Raw genomic sequence first — 12,150 nt, forward strand, 5'->3', positions numbered from 1 at the left:
AGTTAGTTGATAAGTTTATTAAGCTGGAATAATTGTAACTCACAAATCTCGACTTTATTTAATTAAACTGTTATTTCTTTTTAAGTCATCATAATATACGTCATCATTACACGCTGAAACACAACTAATTTAATTAATATTGCTTCTTTGAAGCTTATATTAATTGTTACCTATTTAGATTATTCAAATTTACGTATAATTAAAGCGTTAAACCTTTAAAATAAGAACAAAGACTCAGGCATTTTGTTAAACAGGTACACAAAAAAAATCCACTTCAATAATATATGACTATTTAAGATGACAGTTAAATTTACTCTACAACTTTTAATTATTATTTAATGCCAGATATTTTTCATATAAAAATTAAAAATAACAGAGCCAAAATTATTATAGTTTAATGGAAAAAAGGTACATATGTTTTAAATAATTTTTATTTTTGTGGGAGATATTTTAATATCAGATCTCTTCTATCTATTGAAAATGATTTAATAAATAAAATAATCTATCTTTTGCAAATATGTTCAAAAGAATTATGAAGAAGCTTAAGGTTTATTTAATAATAGTTAAATGGTAAAAGAATAAATGAGAACAATTACTGCTTTTAGTTTTCAAAGTAGTGATTTGAAAAGTTGGATTTGTAAAATCCGTTAATCTAGATGACAGGGAAACTTTTTAAAAAAAGTGATCCCCGTAGGACCCGACATAAAATTTAAAAAAAAAATTGAATTTTTTATAATTTTAGATACTTTATCAGTTTTTCAAGGTGATGCTACGTATTGTTAAAATTATTATTTTAGGTAGCTACCAATCAAAGAATCAATTGGACCGTAAGTTTTTACTAGAAATAATGACTTTTTTTATAAAATATACTCTAAATACAATATAATTTTGACAGTACAAACGTCATTTGGTCAAAGGGGATCAACCGCGACCAAACATTTGTACATTTTTTCAAATATACTTTTAATATTACATCATTTTAAAAGTAAAAACGTAATTTGATCATGATAATCAAATCATATCCACATTTTTTTACTGAAAACTTTGATCTTTTTCGAAATTGTACTAAAAATATTAAATAATGAAATATTAATATTTAAAAATACCTTGTCGCATTTGAAATAAAGATCTATCACGGCATTTTAAAACCATGAAGTTCTTTTATTTATTATTATTGCTTACTAACGGATCTTTTTGGGATAAATAATTTTTTTTTTGTCTTCAGTCATTTGACTGGTTTGATGCAGCTCTCTAAGATTCCCTGTCTAGTGCTAGTCATTTCATTTCAGTATACCCTCTACATCCTACATCCCTAACAATTTGTTTTACATATTCCAAACGTGGCCTGCCTACACAATTTTTTCCTTCTACCTGTCCTTCCAATATTAAAGCGACTATTCCAGGATGCCTTAGTATGTGGCCTATAAGTCTGTCTCTTCTTTTAACTATATTTTTCCAAATGCTTCTTTCTTCATCTATTTTTCGCAATACCTCTTCATTTGTCACTTTATCCACCCACTGATTTTTAACATTCTCCTATAGCACCACATTTCAAAAGCTTCTAATCTTTTCTTCTCAGATACTCCGATCGTCCAAGTTTCACTTCCATATAAAGCGACACTCCAAACATATACTTTCAAAAATCTTTTCCTGACATTTAAATTAATTTTTGACGTAAACAAATTATATTTCTTACTGAAGGCTCGTTTCGCTTGTGCTATTCGGCATTTTATATCGCTCCTGCTTCGTCCATCTTTAGTAATTCTACTTCCCAAATAACAAAATTCTTCTACCTCCATAATCTTTTCTCCTCCTATTTTCACATTCAGTGGTCCATCTTTGTTATTTTTACTACATTTCATTACTTTTGTTTTGTTCTTGTTTATTTTCATGCGATAGTTCTTGCGTAGGACTTCATCTATGCCGTTCATTATTTCTTCTGAATCCTTTTTATTCTCGGCTAGAATTACTATATCATCTGCAAATCGTAGCATCTTTATCTTTTCACCTTGTACTGTTACTCCGAATCTAAATTGTTCTTTAACATCATTAACTGCTAGATCCATGTAAAGATTAAAAAGTAACGGAGATAGGGAACATCCTTGTCGGACTCCCTTTCCTATTACGGCTTCTTTCTTATGTTCTTCAATTATTACTGTTGCTGTTTGGTTCCTGTACATGTTAGCAATTGTTCTTCTATCTCTGTTATTTGAACCCTAACTTTTTTAAAATGCTGAACATTTTATTCCAGTCTACGTTATCGAATGCCTTTTCTAGGTCTATAAACGTCAAGTATGTCGGTTTGTTTTTCTTTAATCTTCCTTCTACTATTAATCTGAGGCCTAAAATTGCTTCCCTTGTCCCTATACTTTTCCTGAAACCAAATTGATCTTCTCCTAACACTTCTTCCACTCTCCTCTCAATTCTTCTGTATAGAATTCTAGTTAAGATTTTTGATGCATGACTAGTTAAACTAATTGTTCTGTATTCTTCACATTTATCTGCCCCTGCTTTCTTTGGTATCATGACTATAACACTTTTTTTGAAGTCTGACGGAAATTCCCCTTTTTCATAAATATTACACACCAGTTTGTATAAGTTTGGATAAATAATATTAAAGATAAATTAAAATAATTAATGGGAAATTATGAAACGAATTTGAATATTTTGATATTTTCAAAAAGATGAGCAATGGAAGAAGGAAAATTGAAAATGTTATCTGAATATAGTCATACATTTATTTTCAGTAAAATTTTTTTTTTTTAGATGATAAAGGATATTTAAGCGATAAATATACGTGGAGTTTTATTAGTATAATATTTAAACCAGTAGTACAATTTTACGCCTTAATAATAGTATGAACAGAGAAGAAGGCGTAAGATTGCACTTTTAGTGTGACTCGGGGGACAATAAGTGATAAATGGTATTAAATGGAGAGAATTAGGCTAACTTAATGACATACGTTCGGGTTACTTTGAAGAATAGACTGCTACTAGTTAACGGGTTCAACTGATAGATTTCTTTTAATTATTTTATTAATTTACTATTTATCTTTTTTTTAAGTAAGCAAACCTGGTGACGAACTGCAGGTAATGACATGCCTGGTTGACTAGGAAGGGTTCTTTATTACTTTGTTATTTTTTTCGTTTAATTCCTATCACTTTCAAAAGTTATTAGTAAATTTAAATTTAAAATAACCGGTACTGGTGATTACTCAATTCATATATTATTATTATTATTATTTTCATGACATTATACATACTGAAATTTTGCTATTTTTTGTAATAAAACATACATTGTTTTTATTATGATAATAAAATTGAAATTAAAAAAAAGAGAATTACAAAAATTTTAGTGCAGTGCCCTAAATGATAAAGTATTTTTAAAAGTGACATAAAAGCTCTTTGATGTAATAATATTTTATAAAATATACGCGTATAAAATAAAAGTTCAAAATAATAAATATTCCTACATTCCAAAGAGCATTATTTCATATTCAAACATTCCCTTCACGTTTTTTCTCTACATTCCCTTTTTCATACAAATATTTTTCTATCAAGACGCAGAATTTTGGGCTTATCATTCTCACGAACGGGTTTTCCTTATACAGACAGCATTTTTTGTAGGCTTACCGGTATTTTTAATTAAACTTAAACTAAACATTTTTTAATAAAATATAAGAAAAAATTATCGAAAAATTAGATTGAAAAGTATGCGTAGAATAAAAGATTTATCAGCCCTTAAAAAGGCTTTAAAAATATCTAAAAGGGCTTTATCAGTCCTTTTAAACTTTGATTTTTTTGAAGTCACCGAAACATTACAAAAAAAGAAGCCACAAATTTTCTAACCTCTTAATTTGAAAGTATTTAAAATATAAAAAATTAAACAAGAATTTATTATTTTTTTAATTGATGTAAGAGTTATTTTTAAGATAAATCACAGACGTTGGATTGCAGCTTAATATGTAATTAGATTGATGAACATCCTTTAATTAATGCCTTTAAGTAACTTCAAAATTAACCGTTATCTGTTGGGATTGAGAACTTTTGGTAACTTGTATAACAAACTTACTTTAAAAAAATTTGCCTAGGGTATTAATTAGGCAATTTTGTTTCTATGGCTAATAATACAATACAATTATATACGCTTTCAAATATATAAAACATGATGTATAAAATAAGTTTTTTGTGTGCTTCTAAAATTCTTAATTTTTATTACTTATTTGGTCTTAAAAAGTTTTTTAATAACATTTCATATAACTTCATCTGTACGAAAACAAAATTGTTTTGTGCCTGCCTATCTGTGTCATGGATCTATTAACGAGAACCAACGATCAAGCTACGGTTGATTGACTAACAAAGCTAAAAACGAAATATTCGTTCGTTGTTGGCGTTTGAACTAACCCTCGCAGTTGCATTTCATTCATTCATCATTATTAACTACAGGCAACACAACACACATAAGCTTTCTTTCCATTTTATATTTTTAACTTTAATTATATTTAAATTAAATATTTAAAAAATGACATAATTATAAAAAAAAAAAAATAATTCTAAGGAACTTCAATTTCTTTTAATTTATTACAAGATAAAGTTGAAAAAAACCGAATGACGGTCTCAGTGGCGCATATACTGTAGCGTACTTGGCTGACACCAAGGGTTCCCAGTTCGATCTCCCGTTAGGGTCTGGAAAACTTACAAGCAGTCAATTTCCATCTTAATAACTAATAATTCTTGAACTTTCATTAATATAAACGGGTGACCGAGAATTATCTGAACAACTCTGAAGTCTTATTAGCAAAATAAAGTAAGTCTTATTTGTGAATGGTTGGACGCTCTTTTTTTTAACAAGTTGCTCATAAAGTGTCTCTCGGCATATACTATATAGCACTGTGATGCATACGTAACCGCATACGTCTATATTGAATTCACAGAATGAAATCCATGAATCCACAGATGAAAGCACAATGCGTAAAGTGGTTTATTGAAACAAACTGTGACACACAAGTTCTACGTAATTTTTGAACTCTGTATAACTTAGAGCTATCCTCCAAAACAAGTATTTGTTTATGGTATGGTAGATTTAAAGAAACTGGCAGTGTTAAAAATCAGAAGGGTGCAGGTAGGCCTAGAATATCAGAAGAAAAAATTAAAATCATTAGTCACAGTCTTTTGTTCGCAACCCTGAGAAGTCAACTCGGAGTGCAGCGCGCGATTTACCATTCACAATGCTTTGAAGAAACGATCAAATTGTGTCCTTATAAATTACAAATATTGCAGAACATTACACCACAAGATCACACTGTTAGAAACGAATTGATTGCTGTGGAAAGAATTGTAAATGATGATTGTTACCTTAAAAAAAGTTATATTCTCAGACAAGGCTACATTTCATATGTCTGGAAAAGAGAACCTTCAGAAAGTTCGAGTATGGGGATCAAAAAACCCACATCTTACACTTGACTAAATTAGAGATAGCCCAAAAATTAATAATGTTTGGTGCGGACTGCTTCACGATCGTTTGGTTAGATTTTTATTTTTTTCGGAAACGGTAGTTAACGCGAATATCTATTTGGGCTTATTACAAGGGTTTTCAGATTGAAGAATTATAACCGGAAATCATATTCCAATAAGATGGAGCACCATTACATTGGGGTTTATTAGTGCGTGAATCCCTCAGCAACACATTTTGAAATCGCTGCATTGGACGTGATGGACCGATCGCTCGACCACCTCGATCACCGGATATAATTCCATGTGATTTTTTCGTATGAGATTTCATCAAAGATAATGTACACAAAACTCGTGTAGTGAATATTGATGATGTTAAGGAGAGAGTTGTTAACGTATTTGAACACAATGAACATGGCATGAAATTGATTACCGGTAGATATTTTTCGAATTACTAAGGGTGTAAACATTAAACGTCTGATTACAATTAAAAAAATAACTTTCAGCTTTAATGCTTCTAAATTCTTACAATCCGTTTTTGTATCGTAATAAATAAATTATTTACTCATTATCAAAGTTCAGATAATTCTCGAACACTCCTGTTAATTTGAAAATAAGTTTGTGCGCCCTGTAGTCTTAAAAAAATTAGTTTCATACATTTCTATTTGTATTTTAGGTATTTAGTTTTTTAATAAAAATACTCACTATCAAGTTTAGTTCTTTTATAATCATTTTATACTTTTTTTTTAATAAATTTAAAATGTATAGGAAACATTTTAATGACGTTTACTGTAAATGGAATTAAATATATGAAAAACCTTAAAGACACGTACGTTAGTTTTTTTTATAGTAAAACACCTTTATCAGTATTTTAAAGTTTAATCTGTGATTTTTATTTTTGTTTGTTTTTTTATCTAAATTATCTCAGTTTAAAAAGCAGTTTTACTTATGATTATTGTTTTACTTAACTGTTCTGTTTTTAATTTGTTGCCACAAATTTGCGATTAGATTATAATTTTAGAAAACTTTTTCAATTAAATTGTAATTTTTTAATATTTTTTTTGTTACTTTTTTGTTAATAAAAATACATCAATTTTATAAATTATTTCTCTTATATGAAAAACCTACCATAAATTTACTTTTTTAAATTTATTAATACGTTATATTATCTGAAAAATACATTTTTATTAATAATATAAAACCAGTTAAATTATAATAATAAAGTAGAAAAATAAATCTTAGTTCATTAACAATTTAGGCTTATACTTTGAGATAAAAAAAACCAACTATTCAAAAAAGAATGGTGAGAATTTGAAGTATCTTCCTTAATTTGGGGATGAAATAATAATATTATATAATGTTTACTGCCTAAGATTTTTGCTAGAAAAATGTTTTCGAAAAAAATCTGGAAAAATCGAACGGTATCATCTCTATAAACAAAACAATAAAATGAAAAAATGTATAAAATTTTACTCTTCAATAAAAGAAAATGTGACAACAGCTTTACTAAATAAATTTTTTTCCACGGTCTTATTATGAAATGTAAAATTAAGGAGATCTACGATGTTTTTACAAATGCTTTTTCATTGATACACGATAATATAACGTGAATACAGGAATGAGGACGACTGAAAAGTGTACAAAATTCCCAAGGGCTTTAAAGTTTATTGAAGATTATACGACAAATAGAAGCTAAACTATTGAATTTTGTGGTTTCAGGGTTTAAACTTTGGATGTAGTGCGGACTATTTGACGCTTTAACAAAGTATGCCTGCTAACTTAAGTTAACATTGTGGTTCGGCTAATATAACAAATATTAGCTATAATACTACTGACAGTTGATAAATAGAACATATGTCTAGAAAAATTTACAGTTAATTAACGCTGTTTTTTTTTTTTAAATTAAACACTATCTCCATATTATATCTGATTACTATCGACAACTTTATCCAAGTTTCTTTTAGTAAAAAAACTTCATTAAGTCACGGAAAATGTACAACAAAATAATTTTGTTTTGTTTAATATAATTGTGTACAATTATTAATTACTAATTAAAATTATAATTTACATTATATTTTAACATAAACTATATATATATATATATATATATAAAATAAATATTTAATATTTCTATATTATATATATTTTTTACCAAAAAGTTTTTAATTAAGATTAATTTCCTTTATGAAGAGGTAAACTTTTCCTTGTCACAGGCGATTAAAGATAATAAAGTGATCTTAATAGAAAATACATATACTAAGCAATTAAAAATATAATTTTAACAAAAAGGTTAAAGTTATATTAACTCAATAAATTAGTTTAATTTCCTTTGCACAGTAAAATAACAAAAATATACGATAAAAAACATATGACAAAAACGAAAATAGGGCCGCCTAAGTGACTCAACTATACAATATTTTTCTTAGATTTAATTAAATTCATTTAACTCGTTTCTTGATAAAAATTTTAATTTTTCCATTAGTAGTAGTATGAACACTAATTACTTATTTTCTTTCCACTGTCTTTTTTCTTTAAAATGCTTATCAATAAATTCGGTTCTACATTATCATCGCTAAATTAATAACATTTTTATCACTGATTCTTCAATGAAAATAAAAAATTCATTTACATTATTTTCTCATTTGTATTATTTGAAAATAGTGCTTAACTTACTGAATTCATTTTAATTTAGTTTACATGAAAAATAGCTATATATGTATGCTTAAAAATGGTTAAGAAAATATTAACTTAATAAATAAAAGATTTTGTTTATATTTACCGACTAGAAATACACTTATATTTTAAACATACAGCAATATAAATCTAATAAAATTGTATACATATCATAATATAAACTGTTACTATACAGTGTTATAAATGATGTAATATAAATATAATAAATTGAAGTCTGTCTCTCACTTTATAGAAAGGTAAATAAATATATTACAGTAGCTAAAGGTAACAAATGGTTTTTCTATACCACAGTTTTGATAGATTAATATCAATGTTTTCATCACTGGAATATCAATTTCAAGTAAACAATTTTAAAGTTTGATCTAACTTAAATACAAAGCTTTGATTGGTTTAGTTATTATTAAAGGTTATTATCGGAAATTTTAATTATAAATTTACAAAATGTACTTGCCTTTTTCCTAGTTTATTCTATAAGTATAAAAAATAGTATTAGAAAAAAAAGTAGTACCATATTGATTTCAACCAATCTCTTTTTATTAATCCCAAGTAAATTTATTTACTTGGGAATTTATTAATGAAAACATTTTATTAAAGCCATATTTGAGTTTCAAAAATTAGAGAAAAAATTAGAATGGCATAATACAATTATTTTTTTTTTTAAATATTACATTCAGTAAAGATACAAAAATTACAGATTACGGTTTGCAGTTTGATTTTTCAATTGGTTGAAAGATATTAATTTCTGATTGGTTGAATATACATCTTTAGCTATGATTGGTTGAAATCTTTAATTAATTTTTTTTTAAATAAAAAGACAAACAATACTTCTACAAATAAATATAAAATTATTACTAACGTAGATTTTTCTAACGAAAAAAAAGGTTCCTACTTTTGATGGCTACCTATTATATTTAGAGTTTTTTTATCGAATTAATAATTGTTTAAGATATAAAACTGCCGACCTCTGGGGCTGAGTTGGTAGCGTCATGGCATTTCGTGTGGAGATCCCAAATCGAATCCCGGTCATTCATGGTATCTTTTCGTACGCTATCAATTTCCACCCGGCTAATGACCATAGCTGTTGATACCCGTTCTTTCATAAAAAAAATGATATAAATTGAAAATAAACAATAAATAATAAAGGAAATATGTTACACATACTATTGTAGGTAGATTTAATCTGCTCCTGTTCCTATACATATTTATAATATTGATAAACAAATTAATATTCATACAACTTCATTCTTAACCCTTTGAGAATCCTGTTTAACAATTTAACATCTTTAGCTTTGTATATAATAATAATAATAATAATTATAATTAGTAAGTAAATAAATAAATACGCTACTCTAATATAATGTGAGATTAAAACGATGAATCAGTTTTATTAATTCTTTTACAACACAACCATTTGAAAAAAAAATACATTAATTGAATCAAAACAAAAAAATCATTTTTAAAAATAATTTGATTAAAATACATTAATTACGGAAAAATGGATTTAAAAAATAACAATTATTAGCTTGATAAATATATCTGCCATTATATCCCAAAACTTGAAATTCGATAGTGAAATACTTCTGATAAAAAGGAAAAAGAAACGATTTTTGCTGATAATTTGTAATGGTTTAATTTATTCATTTATTGAAGATTTCTCTGAATATTTTAGTATTACTATTAATTTTTTTTTAATAAAATGAAAAAAGTTTGATAATTGAAAAATTATCACCGGTATTAATCAGACAAAATTAACAAGGTAAGTGTTTTCGTAGGGAAACCAAATTCAACCCGTATTCATCTTGTCCCTTATCTAACTACTGCCGTAAAATATTATTACATTTATCGGATTAAATGAGATTTTTTATTATATTATATTTTTACTTAGAAGTAGCCTATAACTTACTCCACAATAAATGAGAATTTTTAGTCATAATTTGAAAATCTTTTTTAAAATTTTCAATCAATAATATTGATTTCTATTACTTTATTTTATTTATTTAATAGAATGAATAAATCTTTACTCATCTAATAGCCACAATTTTTTTTATTTACTACATAATTTTTTTATTGGTAATACGCTCAAAATCATAAAATATATATTAAAATTGAAAAAAAAAGAATCTTTTGCGAAATTAAAAAATGTGGGTGCAGACAGTAAGATCCTAAATAATTATATTCATTTATATTATCAAAAACTACTATTGTCAATTTAGTGTCATTCAATTTAAGTTGTGATAAGGTATATCAACAATTTTCTAATATACCTATGTATAATTTTAACACGTCATTCTACAAAAAAAAAAAAAAAGGGCTAATAAATAAAGAAAATATTAATTAGTTAACAGATGTTTTACATGAACCAAACTAATACGATCGTGGAAGTATTGGAAACTAATTTTAGTGTATAAATTTTAAAGTTTTTTCTCAAAAATTTTATATTTCCCCTACGATTATCATTATTGATTTGAGTGTTATTTTCTGCTCTTCCTAGCATTAACACTCTAACTTCGTAGCTGACACATTTTGGAGTATCCCCATTCTCAATACTGCTTTTACCACTGAATCTTCCTGGGTTGGGATCGTCGAATAAAAAGCGATATTAAGCTCCTCCCACTCTGTTATGGCCTCTTCTACTTTGTCCCTCCCCCTCTTTCAATTACTTGAAATTAATTCTTCTGATATTTTATTTTAACAATTTAAAATCTTTATATATTAAATTGGGTTAAAAGTTTATTTTTTAACTAATTATGTCCCGTCGTTTTAATTTTAGCTTGAATATTTCTATGATTTCTAAAATATTTATTTAAACGTTTTCCTTTTTCTGTATAATGAAATATTTTAATGGATTTTATAATTTCATTGAGAATATGTCCTTTTTCTGTCAAATGTGTTGCATAATTTGAATCCTTTTCTTTATAAATGTTCATTAAGTCTTGTTTTAAATTTTCGCCCTGTTTGTCGCGTTACAATCACATTTCATTTGGTATACTCCATTTTTGCTGTAATTTTCCTTTTCTTCTATACTATTTTTAAAACAATTCCTTATGGTACTATTTGTTGAAATGCTATATTTATGTTATATATCTTTAAAAAAAAATTCTTTAGATTATATATTTCTTCTCCTGTGAACGTAAATTTTCCCCATTCTCGTTTTTCTTCATTTCGTTTACTGTCTTTCCTTTTTTATCTTTCAAAATAGTTTGCTTATTATTCCTTTTCATAATCCTTATTCGCTACTATTTGAAAGATAATATCTAGTTCTTTTTTGTATTTCACTTTACTTAACGGTAAACCGATTACTCTAGTGAGCGTATGTCTGAACGCAGCTAATTTATGTTCTCATGGATAGTTAGATTTTGCATTTATAAAGTTATCTCTGTATGTGGATTTTCTATATATTCCAAATTCTAGTTCTTCTGCATTTCTACTTACTTTCAAATCTAAAAATTTTATCGTATTGTTTTTTTCTTTCCATTGTAAACTTATAAATTTATATACTTAATATAAACTTTATATACTTAATACTTTATATACTTAATATAATTTATATAAACTTAATATTTATATATTTTGTTAATTTTACTTAAAAGCTGTTCAGTGCTAAAAGTAATTTCGAGAGTGGAGAGAAGATACTCTGAAACACGTCAACTACGAAGTTATAGTAACAATGCTGAGATGGGCAGAAAGTAATATTCAAATCAATTAAATTTTAAAGTACCAGTCAGTAAATAGAGTGTACCAAAAAGTAAATGAGGATAGGAACGATGAATCCTAAATTTCTTCATCAAAAATTATTTCGTGGCATTGCCTAGGTTTAGATTAAAAACTGAAAACGACGTTTTTTTGGACAATGAAGTCTTTTGATTAATAATCATTCAATGATAAGATACCGTATTTATTCGAGTACCCCCCGCACTTTTTTATTGGAATTGGAGAGAAAAAATAAGGGTGCGGAGCTTACTTGAAACATAGCCTTTAGCCAGGATAATTTATGTAAAGTAAACGT

At 26.5% G+C, this 12,150-nt stretch overlaps 1 protein-coding gene across 3 annotated transcripts in view; it reads right to left on the bottom strand.

The window, feature by feature from the left end:
- Positions 1-12,150, bottom strand: part of Vmat (Vesicular monoamine transporter) — a 273,942-nt gene that overhangs the window by 188,696 nt on the left and 73,096 nt on the right. The gene's annotated exons all lie outside the window — the stretch shown is intronic.

Source organism: Lycorma delicatula, chromosome 5 (genome assembly GCF_047948215.1).
Source record: "Lycorma delicatula isolate Av1 chromosome 5, ASM4794821v1, whole genome shotgun sequence".
NCBI lineage: Eukaryota > Metazoa > Arthropoda > Insecta > Hemiptera > Fulgoridae > Lycorma > Lycorma delicatula.